The 25,899-nt window shown below is 38.9% G+C and overlaps 2 non-coding genes across 2 annotated transcripts; one reads left to right on the top strand and one right to left on the bottom strand.

The window, feature by feature from the left end:
- Positions 1–15,261: 15,261 nt before the first annotated feature.
- On the bottom strand, positions 15,262–15,343 carry TRNAS-ACU. The gene has a single exon. It is a non-coding gene; the product is annotated as a tRNA-Ser (tRNA).
- A 9,232-nt stretch (positions 15,344–24,575) lies between these two features.
- Positions 24,576–24,715, top strand: LOC111436693. The gene has a single exon (XR_002709306.1). It is a non-coding gene; the product is annotated as a small nucleolar RNA Z247 (small nucleolar RNA).
- The last annotated feature ends 1,184 nt before the right edge of the window (positions 24,716–25,899 follow it).

Genomic DNA, 25,899 nt, shown 5'->3' on the forward strand with positions numbered 1-25,899 from the left:
TGGATAAGCATTTGTTACCAATGGGGAATTCTTTCTCATCTAAAATTGCAAATTGAGATGATTGGATTTGCACCAATAGAAACCATAAATTTGATACACAATAAAAGGATACGATAAATCTTTTTTATTTATTTTTAGGTAGTGAACGGAGTTCTTCCATTCATTCTATCCTATTCACTGGTATTTATCACTGATACGGGAAAAATTTTGTACTTTCTTTTGTCCCGGTCCATGGTCTGAACGAGTCGCACATACACCCTAGTACATGTTCCTCGACGCTGAGGGCATCCCCGAAGGGCGGGCGATTTGGTGATATTTCTGATTGGCTGTCTTGTGTTTCTAATAAGTTGTTTAATAGTTGGCATGTTGAATTGTATACATAATGAGTTGGTTTAGATCAATCCTAACCGGATGATTATGAATTACTTCTATATTCGATATTAATAATTAATAGGATTAATAGTAATAGAAAATATTATATTAACCCCCGGTAAGAAGAGAAAATCTCAAATTTCGGATTTTTGCGTGAAATCCCCGCTATTTTTTATTCAACCGCTACAACATCAACAATTCCATGAGCTTGGGCTTCTTTTGCTGACATAAAAGCATCCCTTTCCATATCTTCGGATACAACCCATAAGGGTTTGCCTGTTCTTTGTACATAAACCTTTGTGATGGTTTCGCGCAGCGTCAGTAGTTCTCCCGCTTCCAGGATCAATTCTCCCGTTTGTCCCTCATAAAAAGAACTAGCAGGTTGATGGATCATTACCCTGATGATTTAATAAATGGTTTTCTCTATCTCGCATGATCATGATGAGTCAAAGAGAATAAAAAAGATAGGATTAACAACCGTACAGGCATCCTTTGTGCAGTGCATACGGCTCCACAATGGAATTCGTTTTTACCTTCCATCGAAGGAATAGAAAATGGAGGATCTATCAGACCCAGAACAGTAAATTATCCAATAACCACCCTTCCTTTTTTTTTTTTAGTAATTTAAAAATAAATACTATGATGGTTCCGTTGCTTTATTATTTCGTTTGTTATTTAGCAATCCCAAAGTTTTTTTTTTCCTTAACAGAAATATTGTTAAGAGTCTTCCGTCGTGAAAAATCTGTTCTTTCCTTCACCCACCTATTTGATTTATTCTTTTTCTTATCGCTTTCTGTCCAACTGAGTGTGATGCTTCTTCATATGTCTCTGGCTCATTAACTCTATCTTCTACAATAGCTTCGTCGGCATACTTAATATTTGACTTTCATATTCTTTTTTATCGCCTAAGTTGTTGATGTGTTGTTTCTTTTTCATTAGATTTGCTTGATTGAGTCACTTTTTGCTCATCAACATCAATGTCACTTGGATCTTTAGGCACATCAACATTTGGCTAAGTGTGTGTAGTTTGCTCCACTATCTTCTGTTTTAGAATTACTTCGATGTTGTTTGAATCTGGTAAAAATTTCTTCTTTGAAGACCATCATGAAGATGCTTCATCGATAACTACATCTCTTGATGTATAGTATTTTCCACTTGTTGAATCACAACACTTCCACCATTTCCTTTGATTGTCATATCCAACAAATATACATTTGATTGCTTTATTGTCAAACTTGCTAGACACAAATACATAAAACACAACCAAATACTCGAAAGTTGTTAACTGTAGGTTTCATGTCCGATAGTATCTCAAATGATGAGACGAACCCTAGCCTTTGTTGGGGAAGTTTGTTGTTCACATGGGCAACAGTTCGCATAGCTTCAACCCAAAATCTTCCTGGAACATTCTTCGCATGTAACATGTTTTGACAAATTTTTGCAAGATGTCGATTCTTTCTTTATGAACGTAACCATATACCACATTTCGTTGATTGATGCTTGTTTAACTGGACAAATCAAAGTGACTTAAATCTAATGGTTTCTTTGCTTTGAAATTTGATTCTTTGTATGGTAATTGATGAGTTTTATCATATTGACATCAAGCGCAATCAATGTCTGTTTTGACTTTAAGTTGAGGTAGACCTTTGAGCATGAATTTCTCAATAATCAACCTCAACTTGTGGTAGCCAACATGTCCCAATCTTGCATGCCATAAATTTGTTGTCTCATTCTTCCACGTCTTGTCAACATAGGCAAATTCTATAGATAGGACATAGACGGAATCCAGTCTTCGCCCTTCCATTGTTGTCTTTCCTATTATCTTAACATCTTCATAGACCTTCACATCTTCTAGCCCAAACAAGACGTAGTTTCCTGATGTTGTTAGTTGTGACACTGACAAAAAGTTCTTCTTTATACCCGGTACATGATAAACATTATGTAGTGACACTATATCAGATTTATTGTCAGGCATGATTGTTGTATTGTCAATCTAAGCCATTGACAGATGTGTGTTATTTGTTGTGCATACCATACGACTTCCTTTATACTCTTTCTGGTCTTGCAATTTTCTCTAATCGCCAGTCATGTGCTTTGAGCACCGTGAATCAACGATTCAGTCATTCTCATAATCGATATGCTCTCCCATCATCGCCATGAGTGCTAGCTCGTTTTCTTCAATTGCATATAGTACCTCTGCACCTCATTCTTCCTCCATCTCCATGTTAGAGGACGCTACATTGCTTTTGACTGATTTTTTCTTGGACCATCAATTTTTGGACATGTGGCCCTTCTTCCAACAATTGTAGCAAATACCTTCAAATCTCTTCCCTTGAGAGCTCTTGTTGTCGTTTTTCTGAGCTCTCCCTGGTTGTGCAGTTCCTTGCTGACTTCGTCCTTTGTCACCATTTTTGTATCCATGTTTGGTAGACAGCTTATTGTTGCTCCGACTTTCACTTGTGTACAGTGCTTCTTCTTCACCCTTTAATGTGATGTCTCCTATTTGTTTAGCCATGACTTCTTGACTAGCTAACAAATTTTCAAACTCTATAAGTGATGGTTGAGCAGACCATCCTTGTACAGCAATAACGAAACTTCTATATCTTGGTCGCAATCTGTGAATAATGGTCCTCTTTATTTGAACTTCTCCAATGGCGGATTTTGGGTCTAGTTCAGTAATCTCCCGAAAAATTGACTTGACTTTGTGGAAGTACTGAGCAATTGTCTTGTCAAGTTGTGAAATTGATAACAACTCATTCTCCATAAATTGTAGCCTCGTATCATTCTTCTTTGAGAACAGCATCACGAACGTGCCCCATGCTTCTTTTGGTGTCTTATTATCCCAATTATGCTCTAACATCTCTTCTTCGATTGTGGTCTTCAAGGCAAACATTGCTTTGCGTGCTTTGTTTCTCCATTTGCGCAAGGCGCCGTTAGAATCCTCCTCTAGCGGCATAGTTTTACTCCCGTCAACGACCTCCCAAAAGTTCTGTCCTTGTAAATAGGACATCATGCATGTTGCTCACGTGTTGTAGTTGTTGTTGTTGAGATTCTTAATTTCTCCAACGATTTGAAAATCATTCATCGTGTTGACAACACCTTAGTAATACCAAACAAGTCTTTTTTTTACACAAAACTTGTAGAGTCACGACACAAAAAAACTCACTCACTAGTAATCTCAAGAAATTGTTTCTGATGTGGAAGATCAGACAGAGCTGAAATGACATCGCATACTTAGAATTCTAAGAGATTAGAAAACCTACACTATCCTCGCTTTGATACCAGATTCTTGAACACAACTCTTTGTAGGAAACACTTGCGGTCTTTATCACCACAAATCGAAAAGAGATTACAAGACACTTTGTATAATACTAGTACACCCTATGCGTTGTATTTGGTAGGAGGAAAATATTGGGAGAGTGGATGGGCATTTATGGGAGAGGCTAGATAATTTATTCCTAAATATCTAACCATTTATTCTTAAAATACCTAACTAATTTTCTTAAAATAATTAATAACCTTTATTGTTAAAATACCTCAATCATTTTCATAAAATATGTAAGTATCTTTGTTCCTCAAATGCATCATTTTCCTAAGATGCACAAACAATTGACTCATAGATTATTGGACTTGACCTTGTTGTGCTAGTGATGATATTTTAATCTATCTTTATTCCTAAAATACGAAAATCACTTTACTAAAATAAAATATCTAGCATCTTTATTCCTAAAATACTATTTTTCTAAAATATGTAGTATATTTATTCCTATAATACCTAAATTTTCTAAAATACATAAACAATGCGCTCATAGAATGTTGGGCTTCACCGGACCAGATATTAACATTATTTTGATGATCATGAGTGACTAGATCTAGTACCCGTTTTAATGAATGTCCATATGCATGACTCTAAACACAAATTAAAGGATCATACACTAGGTAGCTTTTTTTTTTACTACTACTTAGAATCGACTTTACCTTTATCCTTATTCACTACTAAAACGGTTCCTATGGTAGATTCTTTACTACTACATTTTGTATGAATCTCTTGAGCTAGATAGCTGCATCACAAATCTCTAAGAACTACATAGATTTTTTAATCATATCCGTTCATAAACACTTGCATGAAAATCAACTATACTTGTCTCATTACTAACCACATTCATCAAAAGACAACTTTATAATTCTCATTATCTCTTCATCCAAACCCTCTTTGTCTTCCTCTAATGTCCTTTCGGATCTCTTCTTGAGTATCATTTGTACTTCATAATTCTCGTTGTACTCAAGCCTACCCCTAGCAGATATTGTCTTTTTGGGCCTTCGTTTTTGAACTTCACCTTAAATTTTTTAAAACCCGTATGCTAGGAAGAGGTTTCCATTCCACACCCTTATAAAAAATGTTTCGTTCTCCTCCCCAAACGATGTGGGATTTCACAATCCACCCCCTTTCGGGGCCCAACTCGTTTCCTTCTCCAATCGATTGGGACCCCCACTCCACTCCCTTTCAGGGCCCAGTGTCCTCCCTGACACTCGTTCCCTTCTCCAATCGATGTGGGATCTCACAATACACCCCCCTTCGGAGTCCAGCGTCATCACTGACACTCGTTTCCTTCTCCAATCAACGTGGGAATCCCCAATCCACTCTCTTTTGAGGTCTAGTGTCCTTGCTGACAAACCGCCTCTTGTCCACCCCCCTTCAGGGCTCAATCTCCTCACTGGCACATCGCTCTGGTACCATTTGTAAGGCCCAAGCCCACCACTGGCAGATATTGTTCTCTTTAGAATTTTCTTTCCGAGTTTCCACTCAAGGTTTTTAAAAACGCATTTACTAGGGAGAGGTTTCCAGACCCTTATAAAGAATGCTTCGTTCTCCTCTCTGACTGAAGTAGGATCTCACAAAAAATGGACAGAAATGGTGAAAACAACTGGTAAATAATATACCCAATAAAGTATATTAAAATTGTGCCTACATCATTATATTTTTTAACTCATTCAAAGAAAACTTTATCATGTTTCTGAAATGGGCATATAATATTTGTTCCAACTAGTGAAATCTAGACTCGATTCTTTCAATGGGTGTAAAAGTTTTAAACAATAGATACCTAGCTAGCTAGGCTTTATGAGGGCCATCAATTTTTGTTTGATTAAAAAAGTTCAGTCAACAAAGTTATCTTATGTAAAATTGTCAATATTTTCATGATTGGTGTATCTGATATACCAATTATGTGGAAGATTGATATCATTTGATAACCTACAATAATTTATAGCCTATTAAAATGTTCATTATCATATGAAAAGTTTCCTCATTAAGACCCATTTTATGAAAATATTACCTAGTTGATCGGGTGGAACCGATGGAAGTTGTAATTTTTGGTAAGTCACTCCAAAGTTACACTCTTATGCACTACTGACCAAGTTATATTCATTAATATTATGAGTCGATTATTTACAAGTTATTCGTAATTACAATTTGGTCAAAAGTCGGTTTTACTTACAGTCTTCAAATGTATGTTTTATTCAAAACAACAAAAAGGATTGAAAAGTACAGTGCTTAACGTTGTTCCGTTCATAGAACCTCTCACCTCAAATAGTGCTTCACTTATTTGTATAGATATTTTTACCGTAGGCCACATCCAACAAAGTCGACCTTCGTGGCTTTAGAGCAACCCCAATTGGGATTTGGTTGACCCCTTGTGTGAGGTAGTCTCCCAAGTGAGCTACCTACTAGGCTTTCACTATCAAATTTGCTTGGGCTACCCTACGTTCACGACTTGGATTTCTAGTTAAGCCCACTTGGTTAAATCCATCTACAATAGCTACCCTTCTCTTGAGATAGGCCTCATCTAGCCCTTGGCTTGGGCCTAGGTCAGGAGTTTTAAAATTGGGTAGCCACAAGCAGAATGGTTCCCAAAATACACATCAGACTAGACCATTAGACCTAATGGTCAACCTTGAGAACCTTTTACTAATGGGTCAACTCAAGTGTGCCATGGCTGACCCCTTGAGATGTCAGCCTTCATATCCTTGGCCCTCGATGGGGTTAGCCCAAGTGGGCTTTGGCTGACCCCTTGGCTCACCTCGTGGTCAGTATTATGGCCTTAGGTCGACCATGTTTGTCATTGGCCATCCTCTTGAGGGGTCGACCTTAGGTCGACCCTCAACGAGTTAGCCTTTGTCGTTTGATTTGTCTAGCATATCCTCCATTCTCGACTTGGATTTCTATTTCTATGTGAGTCCATTTGGCTCAATATGTCTAATAAATTTCAAATGTTTAAATTTTGTGTTCGTTAAAGTTTTCTGTAGATCAAACACAAACTTAAAAAGGTCGATTTGAAACTAATTAAATAATAAACTTTATGGCTCCCGCTCTGACCCGCTTTTCGAAGGACTTGAGTCACGAACCGCTACTCACTGACGTAGAAATAAGAAAAATGCGTACAATTTAAAGCATTTATACATGCACTTTGAAATTTGATTAAAATAATAATGAAAATTTTGATTTTACAAAGATCAAACTACTTAAAAGTACATGAAATACAAAATTTAAAGGTATAGTAAAAAGGACTTTGGACTTAAGTGCGATGGAACTCTTTATAGCCAACAGTCCATGTGTGCATTTGCCTTGACTGCTACGTCAAGCTCTACTTGAAAAGAAAGTTGAAGTAGCCGGGACGAGTATATAAAATATACTTAGTAAGCAGCCTGTTGGTAGTTTATATTTCGTTATTAAGTCTTATTGATCTTGTTCATGCGTTCGGTATCTTATTCTCTTTTGGGCATTCGTTTCCCTCGTATAGGCATCTTCCTAAGCTACACCCTAGGTTCTTTCATTCTACTTTTTCCTGGTTCTTGGTCTTATCTAGACCTCCAACCCTCAAAATAGTCTTAAATTCTCTAAGTCTCCTAGTTAGTTGTTTCTGCTAGTCTCTCATCATTATCATCATATTTCAAAATCTTCGAGGCACGACCTTGGTATAAACCTCATAGGATTCATGCATATTAAATATTCATTTCAAATAATTTCAAATGATTCCATGGACATAAACGTTTGAAGGAAAACCTTATAAGCAACACCAAGAAAACGATAAAGCGAAAAAATAAATAGTGTAGCATTTGAAACGAAAAGGAAAAATAATTCAATGCCCTATTTAACCTAAGACTATAGAAAGACAAAATGTTTCATTCCCTCAATTGCAATGCCACTTGTACAAGCATGATGTACCTTTACCTAACATGCATCAGTAGCACATGACTTGATTTTGGGAAATGCAAACACTTGAAACATGGAGGTACCTATCATTTAAAAACATCATAACATGCCTTAGGTAGCTTTCCAATTTAGGCAAAGTTGGATGTTTACTTTTGCTCTTCACATGGCCCTTGTGTGCGAGCATGGGCCCACCAGACGGGCTCACACACCCACTATGCCTAACTCGTCGATCTAGCACTCGTTAATGGGTTGTGTCCAACACCACGGAGGTAAAAGGTCCGCATGACATCATGAAAAACATAAACATCACGAATCATCAGTCATAATATACTCATCCGTACTTATCATAACCGGAAAGTATCTCAATGCACATGACACATAAGTATGCATGAAGTCCCCATAACTTTTAATTATGGTATAATGTATGGTGCAAGACAAACCTCCATTTATCTATAACATATTAAATATGTGAATTATGCCTACATATTTCTTATACATTCTGTAACGTATAGAAGGTGAATTTTTTTATAGCATGACATGATAACGTCATAACATAACTAATCATGGCATCACAGAACTTAACGTGGCATGGCATAGCATAGCATGACATAATATAGCATAACATAATATAACATAACTAATCATGGCATCACAGAACTTAACGTGGCATGGCATAGCATAGCATGACATAATATAGCATAACATAATATAACATAACTAATCATGGCATCACAGAACCTAACGTGGCATGGCATAGCATAGCATAGCATGACATAATATAGCATAACATAATATAACATAACATATCATTCATACATATGATACGTGCAAGGATCATAGGACACGTGGGTAGTGAAAGTGTGTCTAATCAATTTGGTACTTAGCGGAGACTAATGTCATTGTCCTCAATTAACGATTGACGACGTTTTATTTTTTATTTTTAACCAAGAGGAAGTCTCTAAGAATCAGTCTGAAATAGGATCAAATTAGCAAGATATCATGGCTAGTTCACTTTAGGGATGACATAACGTTCACAAGTCAGTTCAAGTATACAATATTTGATCTTTCATGAGGTTAGCTCGTAAGTTTTCCATTTGGTAAGTCCATAACACTATTTTTCATATTCATACTAACACTAAAGTTTCATATTCACATACGTTGTAGCGGTAAAATTTTCCTTTGACACAACCACCTTAAATATTTATAGCAACATATAAGGAATTGTTGTGTACCATACTAGTATATGTGGGTACATCTTTTTTTTAATCTCTATGGTCATATGTGGTATCATTTAACCATGTTGCGAGACCCTTAACTAAAAACCTAACTTTCCTTAGCAAGTCCTTTTCATGCGTATACTAGTATTAAGAAGCCTATTACTTTACACGACACTATAACCACACAATCATAATACAAATCCCGCTAAGTTTAAACAAGTTCTGAATTCATTAATACATCACGTAGTCTACAATTTGCAGCATACAAATATACCATACATAACATTGCATTACACACACATAGATCAACAACCTACAACATTAACATAATCGTTTAATATCTTTCGTAGGGCATACCTAACGGTGACGATACTCTACTGTAGGACCATAGAAACATTCTTAACCTACAGATAGGCTAATCTATGAAATCTATAACTTAAAACTCTGATATCAGTTATAACGACTTTATTTTTATAACTCAAATAAAGTTGCTACTACAGACATTACTTAATTACGTAACGCGAAAAAATCTTTTAAAAAATTTCCAAATAATGTCGTGGACTTATATGTTCATGATAAAATCGTTCATACAAATACAGCAGAAAACAAAGAACATGAAATTTAAGTAAAACAAGGTCCTCAGTTAACCTAAGTGCTACAAATAACATGAACGTGTCTACCTTGCTTTACTACTTTGGCCACCACTGTGAAGTCATCACCGGTGTAGAAGCGTCTTGTCTTCGAAACATATAATAAAAAATTTGTGAGAAAAGAAGTAAAATTTAAGTGGACACAAAAGGACAAAAATATCAAAATCTATAAAAAGAAATAAAAGAGAGAGATAAACATGTTTGATGTATTTTCTAAAAACAGGGTTTTAAAGTAGTGGAGAATGCTCCGTGACAAATGATTTTGTCGGTTGAAATATAGGGTTTTGTCGGTTGAAATCTAGGATTTTGGACAGAATCTTGCTACCAAATCCAAATTTTAATTAACGTAAGCTCAAATATTTTAAATTAAATAAAATGTTAAAAAATGAAAAACATGATAAGATGGTTTGTGGAAATAATAAAATTATAAATTTTATGTTAATTTTAGAAGTTTAAATTTCAAAAAGTTTTAAAATTCAAACATATAATAGAAAAAACATTATTTTTTAGGTGAAGGCAAAACGCACATGTACGGAGGATGACACATGGCGAATAGAGACTATAGCACGTGGATAGTGAAATGAGGTTGTCATGATTTTGGGATGAAATGAGGTTGTCATGATTATGTGATGTTGGAAAGTGAGTGCCGCACAATCGCTAGTCCACTGCCTTTGAAAGTGCGATTGTGTCAAGTGGTATTAGAGCTTTGTTAGCTCCGTAACATCGTAAAGACCGAAATCATGTCGGCTACAAAGTCGACACCCAAAGCACAAGCCGACCGGCTTACGCTAATAGAGGAGGAAATGTTGTTCCTCAAAGAAGTCCCTGACACCCTCCGCTTTCTAGAAGCACGGGTGACCGAATTGAGTGGGAAAGTCGTAGAAATCGACGCAATGGGCAACCGCCTGGATGGGTTGCCAATCACAGAACTGATGTTTCGAGTGACCTCGCTCGAAGAAAGAGTTGCTTCTACGAGCAGCCCAAAACCGTCTGGTAGTCCAGATAGCTCTGTCGCGCACAAAGAGGGGTGTGGCGAATAGTTCGACGTGCTACAAAATACAATGATGAGTTTGTTCAATGGATTAGCTGATGAATTCAGAACAACAATCGACGACATCCAAGAAAGGATGGCCTCCATGAGCACTCAAATTGAAGTGACCATGAAAGCCGTGAAGAACGACACCAGCCCCAAACACTGGGGGCAAAACATACAAGCCACCAGGTCATCGAAATGGAAGTCCCAACAGACCGAACGGAGGTAACGACAGACTAAGCGGATGGACGGATAGACCTCCTCAGAACAATCAAGCGGGGACATCTCGAGGACCTTACCATCAAAGGAACCACCCGACGACGCCTTTACAATGCATGCTATATAAAGGTTCCCACAAAGTATCCTACTGTTCTCATCGGGCCTCTCTCACTGCGATCCAAGTGTCTATTCAAGAGAGCAATGACGCAAGGGTAGAGTCTATGTTAGACAAGAAGGAAGATCAAGACAATCCCCGAATGGGCGCGCTTAAATTCTTGTCAGCCCTCCAACGGAAGGTCGAATCGAAGGAAATAATAGAAAAAGGACTCATGTTCGTAGATGCGGCAATAAATTCTCAACCGAGCAAGAGCACTCTGATAGATTCAGGAGCAACCCACAACTTTATCGCTGATCAAGAAACCCGAAGATTGGGACTCACCATAGGAAAGGACCCGGGGAAAATGAAAGCTGTCAACTCCGAGGCCTTGCCTATTGTGGGAGTTTCCAAAAGAGTCCCCTTCAAAATAGGGGATTGGACAGGGGAGCTAGACCTTGTCGTGGTTCGCATGGACGACTTCGACGTGGTACTTGGGATGGAGTTCCTCCTGGAACACAAAGTGATCCCAATGCCACTGGCGAAATGTTTGGTGATCACCGACCGCAACCCCACAGTAATACCTGCAAGCATCAAGCAACCACGTAATATTCGAATGATCTCGGCCATACAATTAAAAAGGGGACTCGCACGAGAGAAACCTACATTTATGGCCATACCACTGATGGAAGAAGCGACCACCGAAGAAACTGTCCTAAATGAAATCAAGGAGGTACTAAACAGTTATGCTGACATAATGCTAGAGAGCTTACCCCAAACATTACCACCTCGTCGAGGCATTGATCATGAAATCGAACTCCTCCCCGGGGTTAAACCGCCAGCAAAGAACGCATACTGGATTGCTCCGCCCGAGCTAGCCGAATTGAGGAAACAACTGGATGAGTTGTTGACGGCGGGATTCATCCACCTGGCAAAGGCACCTTACGGGGCCTCCGTACTGTTCCAGAAGAAGAAGGATGGGACGTTGCGTCTGTGCATAGACTATAGAGCCTTAAACAAGGTGACGATACGCAACAAATATCCACTACCGATAATATCCGACTTGTTCGACCAGCTTCACGGGGTCAAATACTTCACGAAGTTGGACTTGCGATTAGGGTATTACCAAGTACGTATTGTCGAGGGGGACAAGCCCAAGACGACGTGTGTAACAAGATATGGGGCCTTCAAATTCCTAGTAATGCCCTTTGGCTTGACAAACGCCCAAGCTACTTTCTACACGTTGATGAACTAAGTTTTCTACGAATACTTGGACCAGTTCGTCATAGTATACCTCGACGACATAGTTGTCTACAGCAAAACCTTGGAGGAACACAAAGTGCACTTGAAACTGGTGTTTGACAAGCTGCGGCAGAACCAACTATATGTCAAGAAAGAAAAATATGCTTTCGCACAAACATGCATCAACTTCCTTGGACATGTCATCAAATGTGGACAGATTAGCATAGATAGCGATAAGATAAAAGCTATCCAGGAATGGAAGGTTTCTACTTCCGTATCCGAGGTGCGGTCCTTCTTAAGATTAGCCAACTACTATAGGCGGTTCGTCGAAGGGCTTTCACGACGTGCTGCCCCATTGACAGAGCTGTTGAAGAAAGACCACCCTTGGTCGTGGTCAAATAATTGTCAAATGACCTTCGAGGATCTGAAAACAACCATGACGAGGGGTCCTGTCCTCGGGTTGGTAGATGTTACAAAGCCATTTGAAATAGAAACAGATGCTTCCGACTTTGCCCTAGGTGGGGTCCTTATTCAGGAAGGCCACCCCATCGCTTACGAAAGTCAAAAACTCAACGATGCCGAACGGAGATACACTGTATCCTAGAAAGAAATGCTGGTTGTTGTCCATTGCCTACGAGTCTGAAGACAGTATCTCTTGGGATCACAGTTCGTGGTGAAGACGGATAATAGCGCCATTTGCCACTTCTTCGATCAACCGAAATTGACGGCAAAACAAGCCAGGTGGCAGGAGGCGTTGGCCGAATTCGACTTCAAGTTCGAACACAAAGCAGGGAAAAGTAATCAAGCAGTTGACGCACTGAGTCGGAAGGGCGAACATGCGGCCCTGTGCATGCTAGCTCATATTCACTCAAGTAAGATCGATGGATCGATGCGTGATATCATCAAAGAACATCTGCATAAAGACCCATCGGCCAAAGCCGTCGTCGAACTAGCTAAAGCTGGGAAAACACGACAGTTTTGGGTTGAGGGAGACCTCCTGATGACTAAAGGAAACAGATTGTACGTCCCAAGAGCGGGGGAACTGAGGAAGAAGCTCATTCAAGAATGTCATGATACCCTATGGGCCGGCCACCCTGGGTGGCAAAGAACATACGTCCTAATAAAAAAGGGGTACTTTTGGCCAAACATGCAAGACGACATCATGCAATACACCAAGACGTGCCACATCTGTCAACAGGATAAGGTCGAGAAAGTTAAAGTCTCAGGACTCTTGGAACCTCTGCCTGTACCAACAAGACCCTGGGAAAGTGTGTCTCTGGACTTCATAACACACCTCCCAAAAGTCGGGGAGTATGACGCCATCTTGGTTATCGTAGACCGATTCTCAAAATATGCGACGTTCGTCTCCACTCCCAAATTATGCTCGGCAGAACTCACAGCCCAACTATTTTTCAAACACATTGTAAAGTTATGGGCATTCCGTCGAGCATCATCAGTGATAGGGATGGAAGATTCATTGGGACATTCTAGACTGAGTTATTCGCCTTCTTTGGAACAACCTTAAACATCTCCTCGAGTTATCACCCTCAAACCGATGGACAGACAGAACGGTTCAATTGCTTGCTCGAAGAATACTTACGTCACTTCGTCGACACTTGCCAGAAGAACTGGATACAACTATTAGATGTCGCCCAATTTTGCTTCAATTGTCAGACAAGCTCGTATACGGGAAAGAGTCCCTTCGAAATTGTAAGTGGACGACAACCGGCCTTACCCTATATTATCGATCATCCTTATGCAGGAAAAAATCCTCAGGCTCAAAACTTCACAAAAGAATGGAAGCAGACAACAGATATAGCCCGGGCATATTTAGAGAAGGCTTCCAAGCATATGAAAAAGTGGGCGGACAAGAAGCGTCGCCCCCTTCAATTCCGAGCAGGAGATCAAGTTCTCATCAAGCTGAAATCAGAACAGATCAGATTTCGCAGCCGAAAGGACCAGAGACTAGTTCGAAAATATGAAGGCCCGGTTGAAGTCCTTAACAAGATCGGGGCTACCTCCTACCGAGTCGCACTACCCGCATGGATGAAAATCCACCCAGTAATTCATGTGAGCAACTTGAAGCCCTACTACCCCGACCCAGACGACGACCAACGAAATGCAATCACGAGACCGAGCATCGATCTGAAATAAAGAGAAACCAAAGAAGTAGAGGAGATCCTAGCCGACAGGATTAGGAAGATAGGAAGACTTGTACGGACGATTCGTGAATTCCTTGTAAAATGGAAGAATCTCCCTACAGAGGAAACCAGCTGGGAACGCGCCGAAGATCTGAACTCCGCTGCCACCCACATCGCAAGGTTTGAAAGTAGTCGGTTGACAGAGACGTCAACCAATTAGGTGGGGGAGGATGTCACGGTCATGCTTGTCCAGGGCGTGTTGCCCATGGCCGCATGCCCATGACAAGCTAAACCCTTGTCATGTCTTTCCATTCTAGTATTTTTCCTTTTGCAGTTCTAGGGCGTATGACACCTCAAAAATATCATGTCTAGGCCTGCCAGACATGAAATGCCTCAGAATGTACTGTAGGGGGATATGACAAGTTGTCAACTTCTCCCTACCCAAGGTTATATATGCTAAGCCGTTGTTATCTTTCTCTTACTTGCTTATATAACGTCTCTTTCTAAAATCTCTCTCTCTCCTCGTTTTCTAAAAGCTTCTTTTAAAACCGAGGCTAGAGGCTTAATCATACGTTGCCCTGCCGTAGGCGACGCAAGAACAAATTGGCTTAGCTCACTTGTCGTTGGAAAGTGAGTGCCGCACAATTGCTAGTCTGTTGCCTTCGAAAGTGCGATTGTGTCACTAGCCACGCTTCTTAGAATTCAATTCCACCTAAAGAGTATCACAACATTGTGTTAAGACATATTAAATGATTTAATTCACCTAACGACATCAATTAATCAAATTGGTTTTTTATCATAATACTTTAAATTGGCTAAACATTCCGCATACTGACCTTCAGCACACCCAATAACGTGAAAAATAGCACCGAGAGGGTCCATAATGGAAGGAAAGGGTTTGAAACAGTAAAATAGGGTCCAAGACAGGTAATCCAAGAGGAACCATCGAATATACACAAACTGACTACAAGGGAAGCAGCTCAGCTAAGTTGCACGCGAGTTGGATCCGGGAGGCGGCTTATCAAACACGTTTGTTTAAGAACTTTCCATTACTGCTTTTAACCCTTTTAAAAAAATGAAAACCATTGCGTGAGAGATTCAAACTCTCGCGGGAAAACCCCATGTACTTAGTAGGCACACGCCTTAACCACTCAGCCAAAGCAACAATTTTTTATGGATAATTTAATGGCAAAAGTGTGCAGGAGTTGTGCAGTTGCAAAGGCTGTTAGATCTATATCATTGTCCGTGTTTTGTATTTTAATATCATTTTAGAATACTATATTTATTTGTAAACATTTGTATAATTTTCATGGACACGTATGATACGTTTCAAATACTTAATATAAATTTATATTTCTAATATTTTGAATATCTGAGTCATCTATTTTAAAAAGGAATAATTTTATCCTCGAGTCTATGTTGTAATTTGTGATTCGAAGTCTCGAAAAGTGGGTTGTCACACAATGAGACAGTGAGGCTCCATTGTTCAAGTTTCGGAATCAACATTTTAAGAGAAGTCATCAATCGAAATTCATGCAATTATATTCATGATTTAGGTCGTTATTGACACAATTTCTTTATTGAAAACTCTATTGATTCTCATTCGTTCAGGCCATTGATAATAATCTCTTTTCTTTCTCTAAATTTGTAATGTTCCAAGCTTACCCGAGAAGATATTGTCTCCTTTGGGTTTTCCCTTTCGAGGTTCCTCTCAAGGATTTTAAAACACATCTGCTCGAGAGAGATTTTCACACTTTTATAAAAAATGTTTCGTTTTTCTCCCTAATCAACGTGGGATCACGCGACCCTTGTAAACCTTCACCAAAGGAGAAGTACAAAGGCCTAAGTTAATGAGTAGAGAAGAAATAGTTCAAAGGCAACTAAGTTCAGGTATAGCCCAATCTCAACTCAAGTTTAGCCTATTAGCCCAAAGCCCAAACATTCAAGCTTAGCAACCTAGCCCTGATGCTCAGCTCAACCCAAAGCAAAGGCGTGAGGTTCACTTGTGCGCGACAAGGTCCAACGAGGTTCAGTGCCTCTGGCACAATTCAACTCTGGTTCATGTCTAATACAACTTTTCTAGCTTTGGTTCAGGCTTGTTTAAAGCTGGTTCATTCTGGTTTAGTGTGTTTTGGTTCAAGTTTATTATTAGTTTATGATCCTTTTTAGTCGATTCGGTAGATTTTCTTACCGTTTGTGGTTACAATATTTCACTTGTTTCAAAGGTTGTAGGTGAAATTGGACTCTGTTAGAGTTGATCTAAACTATGCTTAGCTGTGTAACTGTGAGATCCTACCTTTATTAGAGAGGAGAATGAATGCCAGCAAAGCCGCTGGGTCCCGAAGGGAGGTGGGTTGTAAGATCCCACCTCTATTGGAGAGGAGAACAAAACATTCTTTATAAGGGTATGGAAACCTCTCACTAGCAGACACGTTATAAAAACCTTGATGAAAAGTTTGAAAAGATAAACTCAGAAAAAACAATATCGACTAGCGGTAGATAGTGGACTTAGGATGTTACAGTAGCGGTACTAATTCTTTTGCTATGTATATATGTCCTAGAAACTTTGGTGCAAAACATCTCCCAATACATAAAGTTTGAAGTAGGGTAAGGACTTAGCATTTGAATTTAGCCAATAAAAATCCTCCACTTGTCCAAAACCAAGTGGAGGAAATTTTGATATTTATCTTAATTTTTTTCTTTTAGTTTTTAATTAATAATTTGATGATTATCCATAAATCATCTTAATTAGCCCCTAATTCATTTTGTTTAATGACCCAAGTTACTAGCTTTTCAAATATTTGGAAAGCTCTCCCATTTACTCGTTTGGGCTATTTTTGTTAATGGTCTCTTTTTAGGGTTATTTTTATAAATTTAGCTTATAATTCGAACGGTCTTTAAAAGCTAGACTTCCCATGAATTTAACGTCTATTTTACTTTTTTAGGATTATTTTTCAAAAATATCTTCGTAGGGCTATTTTTTTCAAATTGTCCATAACTCGTATTACATGGGTGTTACAAACAAATATTTCTATTAGGAGCCATACTATCGTTCTATCCGTTTGAAAAACAAAAAAATAATAAGAAAAGGTATTAGCTTAAAAGTCAAATACTTTTATTTGTTCATCCAAATGAAAACGATGGTAGCTTGTTAATAAATATTTTTGATGATATTTATTATTATTATTATTTAATTTTGGAAAGGAATATATGATTTATGCCTTAGTGCAAGCATGGTGAAAACAATATAATAAATGATGAAAGGTAAGAATACCGTCTAGTTGAACAAGCTTATTGAAACCGTGCGGTGTCGGTGTTATGATTCTAACACGATCATTACTAGCTTTAAGGAAAACTCAAGTCCCATTATACTTTATCGCCCGATTTGTGATTTCGTCAGACCTTAGGCGAGATTCTTCTTCGCTTACCGAACATAACTCAAGACCAACCTTAAGGATAACTTCAGTCCCTTCAGCTTTGTTAGATCTTCGGTGAGGTTTTTCTTTGTCTCACAAACATAGCTCATGCACAAATGGAGCTTTGTTTGGCCATACACATTAGCTGTACATGTATTTTCATTCGGTTGCAATTCTAGTCGGAGTTGACTCTATTTAAGTCAAGTCCTAATGCTCAACCTTACCTTTATACTAGGCCAAAGTTATTTGAATGCAATATTGCATCTCATCCTATCATCCCGCATGCTTCTACGTCGATCCATAACTTCAATGAAATGTAGTTACATCCTTCATTGGATCAAAATGAACTTAAGACACCCAACTGGAGATTTATTGATTGATTTGAGTACTTAAGACCAATCAAGACATTATAATGCTTATCAAGATATATTAATGCAAACAAGTTTATTGGGGCATTACAATATTTACTGGGACATATTGACTCAGGATGGTACTAATTGAAAACTCTCAAGTCCAACTGATGCTTTAAAGGGTGTTATCTCGAGACTCAACATGTCATCAACCTTCGTTGTTCGCTTGAACGTGTTTATACAAAATCGACTATATGATTGAGACATGTCAAACGTCCATCCATTTGAAAATTATTGAGGCATGAACCCTTTCGTGTCCATGTTAAGTTATTCTACATATCGTGCTAGAAAATTACCTTATATACCAACTTCAGACTCGAGGGTCAAGGCGCAATGTCGTCACACTCGTGTCTTCTGGCACTGTTCTTGAAAATCTATTCTTAAAGGAAGATCCAAGACACTCGTCTTGCAACGACCACCAACACTATGACATACGCATGAGCCAGGGGATAGCTCACTTAGGCCATAAGACTTCAGGGTGGTAGAGCGTTGACACCATATCTCTCCTATAGTCAATTTTGAGGCATTTCGTTTTGACTAAAGTAGATGTCATTTTGTCAAATACTCTCCGAATAATTTTTTTTTTCTTTCATCTTTTATATAAGAGATCCATGTTGAAACCATGCCCAAACACCAACTTTTGAAGTGATGTCTCAAGGCCCTATCCAACCCTTTTTTCTTTAACATCTTTGACTTCATCATTGTCTTTTTAAGTCTTTTTGTTGTTGTGTTGGAATGCGTCATCCTTTTTTGTTGGATCATGAAACTTGTCTTTCTTAGTCTTTATGTGGCCCAATGGATGTCACCTACATGTTGCCTTCTGACTGATTGTACATGGGGTCACAGCCTACTCTCTTTTTAGTATAATCATAACGTTTTCTCCCACTTAAACTGCTCATGGTCCTCAATGACTTTCTCTCTCACTTTATCTCAGCATCATCCCGATGACGATCTAAACTTTGGATTGGATGTTGACTGACCCGCTAAAAATAATCCTATTCTAAAATGAATATGAAAATTACAACTATTTATGAACTATCCCACTAACAGACCTTCTCTCGGTTTTCAAGACTCACAACATAAGAACGATAAATATCAATTATCCAATGCTTATGGACTATCTCATCTTTGGACCTTCTCGTGTCTTTCTCTCAGACTGGCCCGAGACTCAACGGATAAACTACTAGAACCAACATTGGCATACTCTTGCATCAGCTAGGAAGAGCATGTCCCAAACTGGGCAATTTAACCACAAACATGCATATTTACTGCATCGTACAAAATGATGCACTCTTATGGTAAGGCTCGCAAGCCTACCATGGTTGAAATTTATTAGACATGTTGAGCTAGGTGGACTCACATAGAAATCCAAGTCAAGAATGGAGGGCATGCTAGACAAATCAAACGACAAAGGCTGACTCGTTGAGGGTTCGGCCCAAGCTTTTAAGGTCGACCCCTCAAGAGGATGGACAAGGACGAACATGGTCGACCTAAGGCTATAATACTGACCACGAGGTGAGCCAAGGGGTCAACCAAAGCCCACTTGGGCCAACCCTATCGAGGGCCAAGGATATGAAGGCTGACATCTCAAGGGGTCAGCCATGGCACACTTGAGTTGACCCATTAGTAAGCGTAAGGTTATCAAGGTTGAACCTTTATGGGGCCTGTCCAAGGTCTAATGGTCTAGTTTTTACTCAACATGTTTGAGGTGTATTTTGGAAACTAGGGGTGTAGATTCAACCCGACAACTCAACAACCCGGACCAATCCAACCCAAAATAACTCAAGGTGAGCCAAGGGGCCAGCCAAAGCCCACTTGGGCTAACCCTATCGAGGGTCAAGGATATGAAGGCTAACATTTCAAGATGTCTGCACTTGAGTTGACCCATTAGCAAGCCTAAGGCTATCAAGGTTGAACCTTTATGGGGCCTGTCCGAGGTCTAATGGTCTAGTTTTTACTCAACATATTTGAGGTGTATTTTGGAAACTAGGGGTGTAGATTCAACCCGATAACTCAACAACCCGGACCAATCCAACCCAAAATAACACAAGGTGAGCCAAGGGGCCAGCCAAAGCCCACTTGGGCTAACCCTATCGAGGGTCAAGGATATGAAGGCTAACATTTCAAGATGTCTGCACTTGAGTTGACCCATTAGCAAGCCTAAGGCTATCAAGGTTGAACCTTTATGGGGCCTGTCCGAGGTCTAATGGTCTAGTTTTTACTCAACATATTTGAGGTGTATTTTGGAAACTAGGGGTGTAGATTCAACCCGATAACTCAACAACCCGGACCAATCCAACCCAAAATAACACAAGGTGAGCCAAGGGGCCAGCCAAAGCCCACTTGGGCTAACCCTATCGAGGGTCAAGGATATGAAGGCTAACATTTCAAGATGTCTGCACTTGAGTTGACCCATTAGCAAGCCTAAGGCTATCAAGGTTGAACCTTTATGTGCTAAGGCTATCAAGGTTGAACCTTTATGGGGCCTGTCCAAGGTCTAATGGTCTAGTGTTTACTCAATATGTTTGAGGTGTATTTTAGAAACTAGGGGTGTAGATTCAACCCGACAACTCAACAACCCGGACCAACCTAACCCGAACTATAAGGGTTGGGTTGGGTTGGGTTGGATTAGCTTTTCGGGTTGGCTTGGATTCATTTTTCTGAACTCGAACTGATTCGGTTCGGTTTCGGGTTCATGGGACAAAACCCTCGAGTTGACCCGAGCCAAATAAAAGTATATAAAATATACTAAGAAGTTTAAACTAATGATAGGTTTGCTAGAGTGGTACCTTGTTCTAATTTAAAACACACACTCGAGTTCGATGCTGATCAAATAGATTAATTCTTTATATTATTATGTATTAAATAAATACATATATAATTTGTCGAGAACATATTAAAAGTTAAATGAGATTTATAATTTATAATTTTAAAACTTAAAAAAAAAAATGATAATGAAGTCATTTATTGAGAATTCTTCGAAATACTTAGGAGGACGGCAACATTGTGAACGGAGACTATAACACGTGCATAGGGTAAACTCATATTTCCTAGTTTTAGGTTAGAATAAGGTTGTTTTGCATTTCATCGTTTTAAATTATTTTGTATTTGTTTTTTTATTTTTGTTTCTAAATTTCAGTATTTCGTATTTAAACACATAAGACTATGCTAAGTTTTCCAAAGAAGAGTACGTTTTAAATATTTTCTGACATTTATACTATGGATGAGGTTTTCTTTTAAGAATTATTGTTCTGCATAAGAGATGAGTATAAAACGTTAGTAGCTACTCATAGTATAAAGAAATTTAGGTGTGAATGTAGAATTTTATGTGATTAAAGGGCATAAAAGTAATTAACTTTCACATAACTTTTAAATTTTTTTTTATCAATAATAAGTATTTTTATAATCACATTTAAACGGACAATTAAACAATGATTATTAATCAATATAACTATTTGAAAAGCGAGTAATTTTGTTAGCCAAACACACTAGATTTATTCATTATTACATACAAAGTTAATCGAAACATAATCTTAACTTTTGTTTCTTTCTTACTATTCTTTTATCTTTTGCTTTCTTTTCATAATTCATAGAAGGTGAATATGTTAAACTCATAACCCTAATATATTCTCGATATCATACGCCAATATTTATTATGATTACGTCATTTACCTCTCTTCTTTAATCCTTGACCAAATTTACGTTCTCAGAGTGCTATAAAATAGAGGCCTTATTTGTAATGATTCAGGCCCACTGTCATCAGATATTGTCCTCTTTCGGCTTTTCTTTTTATAAATGGTGGTTTGTTCTCCTCCCCAACCAATTTGGGACATTACAAATCCACCCTCTTCGGGGCCCAGCGTCCTCGCTGGCACTCATTCCACTCTCCAATATGTGGGACCACCACGAAATCCACGCCCTTTAAGGCCTAGCGTCCTTACTGGCACACTGCCTCGTGTCTACCCCCCATCGGGGAACAACGAGAAGGCTGGCACATCGTTCGGTGTCTAGCACTGATATCATTTGTAACAGCCCAAGCCCACCGCCATCAGATATTGTCCTCTTTGGACTTTCCCTTTTGGACTTCCCCTCAAAACTTTAAAACACGTATGCTAAAGGAAAGTTTCCACACCCTTGTAAATGGTGTTTTGTTCTCCTCCTTAATTCAAACAATCTTAATCGAATCATCTCACCTCCCAATTAATCAAAACAATATTTTTAATATATTAATTTAGTTTTTCAAATTAAAATGAGTTATAAACAAAATATTGAAAACATATTTGAGAGTAACTGAAATGGTTAAAAATTGTATTCAAAATTACTTTGAAATAGGTTTTCTTTGGTTAAAAAATGTGAGATCCTATCTCCATTAGGGAGGAGAACAAACACCTTCTATAAAGGGTATGGAAACTTCTCCTAGCACACACGTTTTAAAAACTTTGAAAGAAACTCCAAAAGGGAAAGCACGAAGAAGACAATATCTGTTAGCGGTGAGTCTGGGCCGTTACAAATGGTATCAGAGCCAGACACTGGGTGATGTGCCAACAAGGAGGCCCTTCCCCGAAGGGGGTAGACACGAGGCGATGTGCCAGTAAGAACCCTAGACCCCGAAAGGGGTGGATTGATAGGAAGGAGGGTAAACACAAGTTGGTGTGCCAGTTTTCCAAAGGAGAGTAGACACGAGGTGGTGTACCAGTTCCCCAAAGAAAGATAGACACGAGATGCTGTGCTAGTAAGGATCCTAAACTCCCAAATGGGATGGATCGATGGGAAGTGTGAAGTGGGCAACCTAAGGTATGTAAAGAAGAGTAGCGGGAAAAAAGGAAAACAAATATGGATATTTGGTGATGGCTTTGGTTGGTGTTTTGCCAAACAACACTCTCACTTTCTCATCATTAACATTTCGATATTAAAATAAAAAATCGTAAAAGTAAGCCATTTTGAATCAAATCTTTTCAGCCTTTCCTTGATTGAAAATCTCAACCTTTTTCATTATTCTACATCGAAATTCGTAAAATTTGTTATGTAAATTTGATATAGTAATGATATGTCTTTTTTATTCTCTATTTTTTCCTTTTTGTTAAGACATATGGTCAAAACTTCACCGAGTTTGAATTTATTGAGGCATTCACTAGTGTAACAATCCTATTTTTTCATTAAAAACGTAAGGTTGTCATTACATGCATGTCTCGACTACTAAGTGGAGAAAATCGTTTCAAATAATGTACTATAAACGTTGTAATGGACTTGCGTGTTTATAAATGCATTTGAAGCTAAAAATAATAATAATAATAAATGACTTCATTTGCATAACCGTGGTGGGCCATTTATACATAGTGTCTTACCTTTATTTGAAAAAATAGTAAACATGATTTCAGTATTTGAAAATAGTCGGGAAGTAGCCTCATTGTTGGGTCAGAAAATGCAATCATATACAATCATGATTAATAATGAGATTTTTCTTTTCGTGACTGTTTCTTAAGTTTTACTTTCTCGTCCAATTATGGTTGGATGTGTAGTATTTCTATATATATACGATTAACTCATGCCGACATGAATTCACTAAGTGGGCTCACGTATCCCCTAAGCCTAATTACAAGCTAGCACATACTCATGCTGCTTGACATCAATGGAAGGAAAGGAGTGTGTGTCGTGTTAAACGTAGAAGGTTATATCTATACATTGTAGGAGAATCTTCTATTCTTGGAGCTGTGTCTCCTGATTTCCTGGTTTGTTACCGTGGATCAAGGCTCATGCATGTAATCTTCATTGTACACATCTCCTATATATATATATATATATATATATGAGGTCGTGACCTAGGACACAGCGCCATTCAACCTAACATGGTATTAGAGCAAAAATTTATTCATTAACAATGTCTACCATACCTTCTTCCTCCTCCCCAACAACCATCTATCTATCTATCTATCTATATATATATATATATATATATAAAAGGTCGTGACCCATAGAGGACACAGCCCCATTCAACCTAACATGGTATTAGAGCAAAAATTTATTCAAAATTTATTCATTAACAATGTCTACCATACCTTCTTCCTCCTCCCCAACCACCATCTCCAACACGATCTCATCTATCATAGCATCGACCTTTGCCCCAATCCCTCTCTACTATGCTGTCACAATCCGTCTCACCAAGAACAACTTCATCATATGGCACGTCTAGCTCCTCCGCTACCTATGGAGTATGAAGCTTATAGGCTACCATGATGGCACCATTGTCGCGCCTATCAATCTGGTCCCTTCCTCAACCGCTATTGGTACTGACCAGGTCTCTAATCCGACCTATGATCGGTGGTATGATCAGGATCAACAAGTCCTTAGCGGCCTTCTCTCCTCCATGTTTGAGGAGATTCTTCGCGATGTGGTTGCCGCTACTACGTCCAAGGGGGCGGGGGATACCCTATAGTGGATGTTTTCGTCAACTCGTGCTCGCACTGTTCAGATCCGTGTTGAGCTCGCCACGTCCAAGAAAGGTGATTTATCTGCTGTAGATTATTTTCGCAAGATCAAAGGGTTGGCCACCGAGCTGTCCGTCAGTGGCTCTGCCTTCCGGGATGATGACATGATCACGTATCTCCTCACTGGTCTTGGCCCTGACTATGATCCCTTTTTCACCTCGATGACTACCAAGAGTGAAGCCCTCACACTTCATGATGTGTTTGCACATCTAATGGCGTTTGAAGCTTGCTAACTACAACACTAGGCTGATCTTCAGTTAAATCCTGGATCTTCGGCCAATTATGTTGATTGTGGGGGTTAGCAAAAGAATCGTGGGCGTGGGGATTGTGGTCATGGTCGTTCTTGAGGTGGCGCACCCTCTCGTCCTGCTGGGGATCGTCGTGACTCTTATGCTCGTCCTTCCTGCCAGATCTGAGGCAAAGTGGGGCATACTGTCGTTTGCTGCTGGTATAGGATGGATGAGTCCTATCAAGATGAACCTTCTTCTGCAGCATTGGCGGCTACTTCCTCCTATAAGATTGATCCAATTTGGTATAGGGATACAGGCGCCACTAATCATATCACTAGTGACCTGGATCATCTTACTATGCGTGAATGCTATCATGGAGGTGAACAACTTCAAGTTAGTAATGGAGCAGGTTTGCGGATTTTGCATACTAGTCATTCTTCAATTAATACTGTTGCTCGTCCTCTTACATTGCGAAATATTTTGCATGTGCCTTAAATTTCCAAACATCTTCTTTTTGTTCATAAATTTTTCCGTGATAATGACGTATTCTTTGAATACCATCCTTGACATTTTTCTATTAAGGATCGACGGTCGAGGAAAAGTCTTCTAGACGGGAGGTGTGAATCTAGTCTCTTTCCTATCAAACCCTCTAATGTCGATGATCTTAAGCACGCCTTAGTGAGCAAATCTACTACTCACGCCCAATGACATGCACGTCTTGGACATCCTTCATCTCAAGTAGTGAAGTCAATTTAGCATCTCAATAATATTTCATGTGCTAGTGAGTCACCTTTGCTAATTTGTAATGTGTGTCAGTTAGAAAAAAATCATCAATTACTAGTTCTTTTCATCGGTCTTCGTCACCTTTGGAACTGATTTTTCGGATGTTTAGGGTCCTGCACCTCCATCAGTTGGGGGCTTTAAATATTATATCAGCTTCATTGATGATTTTAGTAAATTTTCGTAGAGCAATTTGATGCATGATCGTACAGAAGCTTCTCGTATACTTTTGTAGTTCCATGCTCATGTTGAGCACCTTCTGGATACTAAAATCAAGTGTGTCCAGTCTGATTGAGGTGGATAATATAAGAAAATTCATAACAATTTCTTTCATTCCCTTGCAATCGTGTTTCTTGCCCTCACACGCATAAAAAAAAAAAAAAAAAAAAAAAAAAAAAAG

Source organism: Cucurbita moschata, unplaced genomic scaffold (genome assembly GCF_002738365.1).
Source record: "Cucurbita moschata cultivar Rifu unplaced genomic scaffold, Cmos_1.0 Cmo_Scf00058, whole genome shotgun sequence".
Lineage (NCBI taxonomy): Eukaryota > Viridiplantae > Streptophyta > Magnoliopsida > Cucurbitales > Cucurbitaceae > Cucurbita > Cucurbita moschata.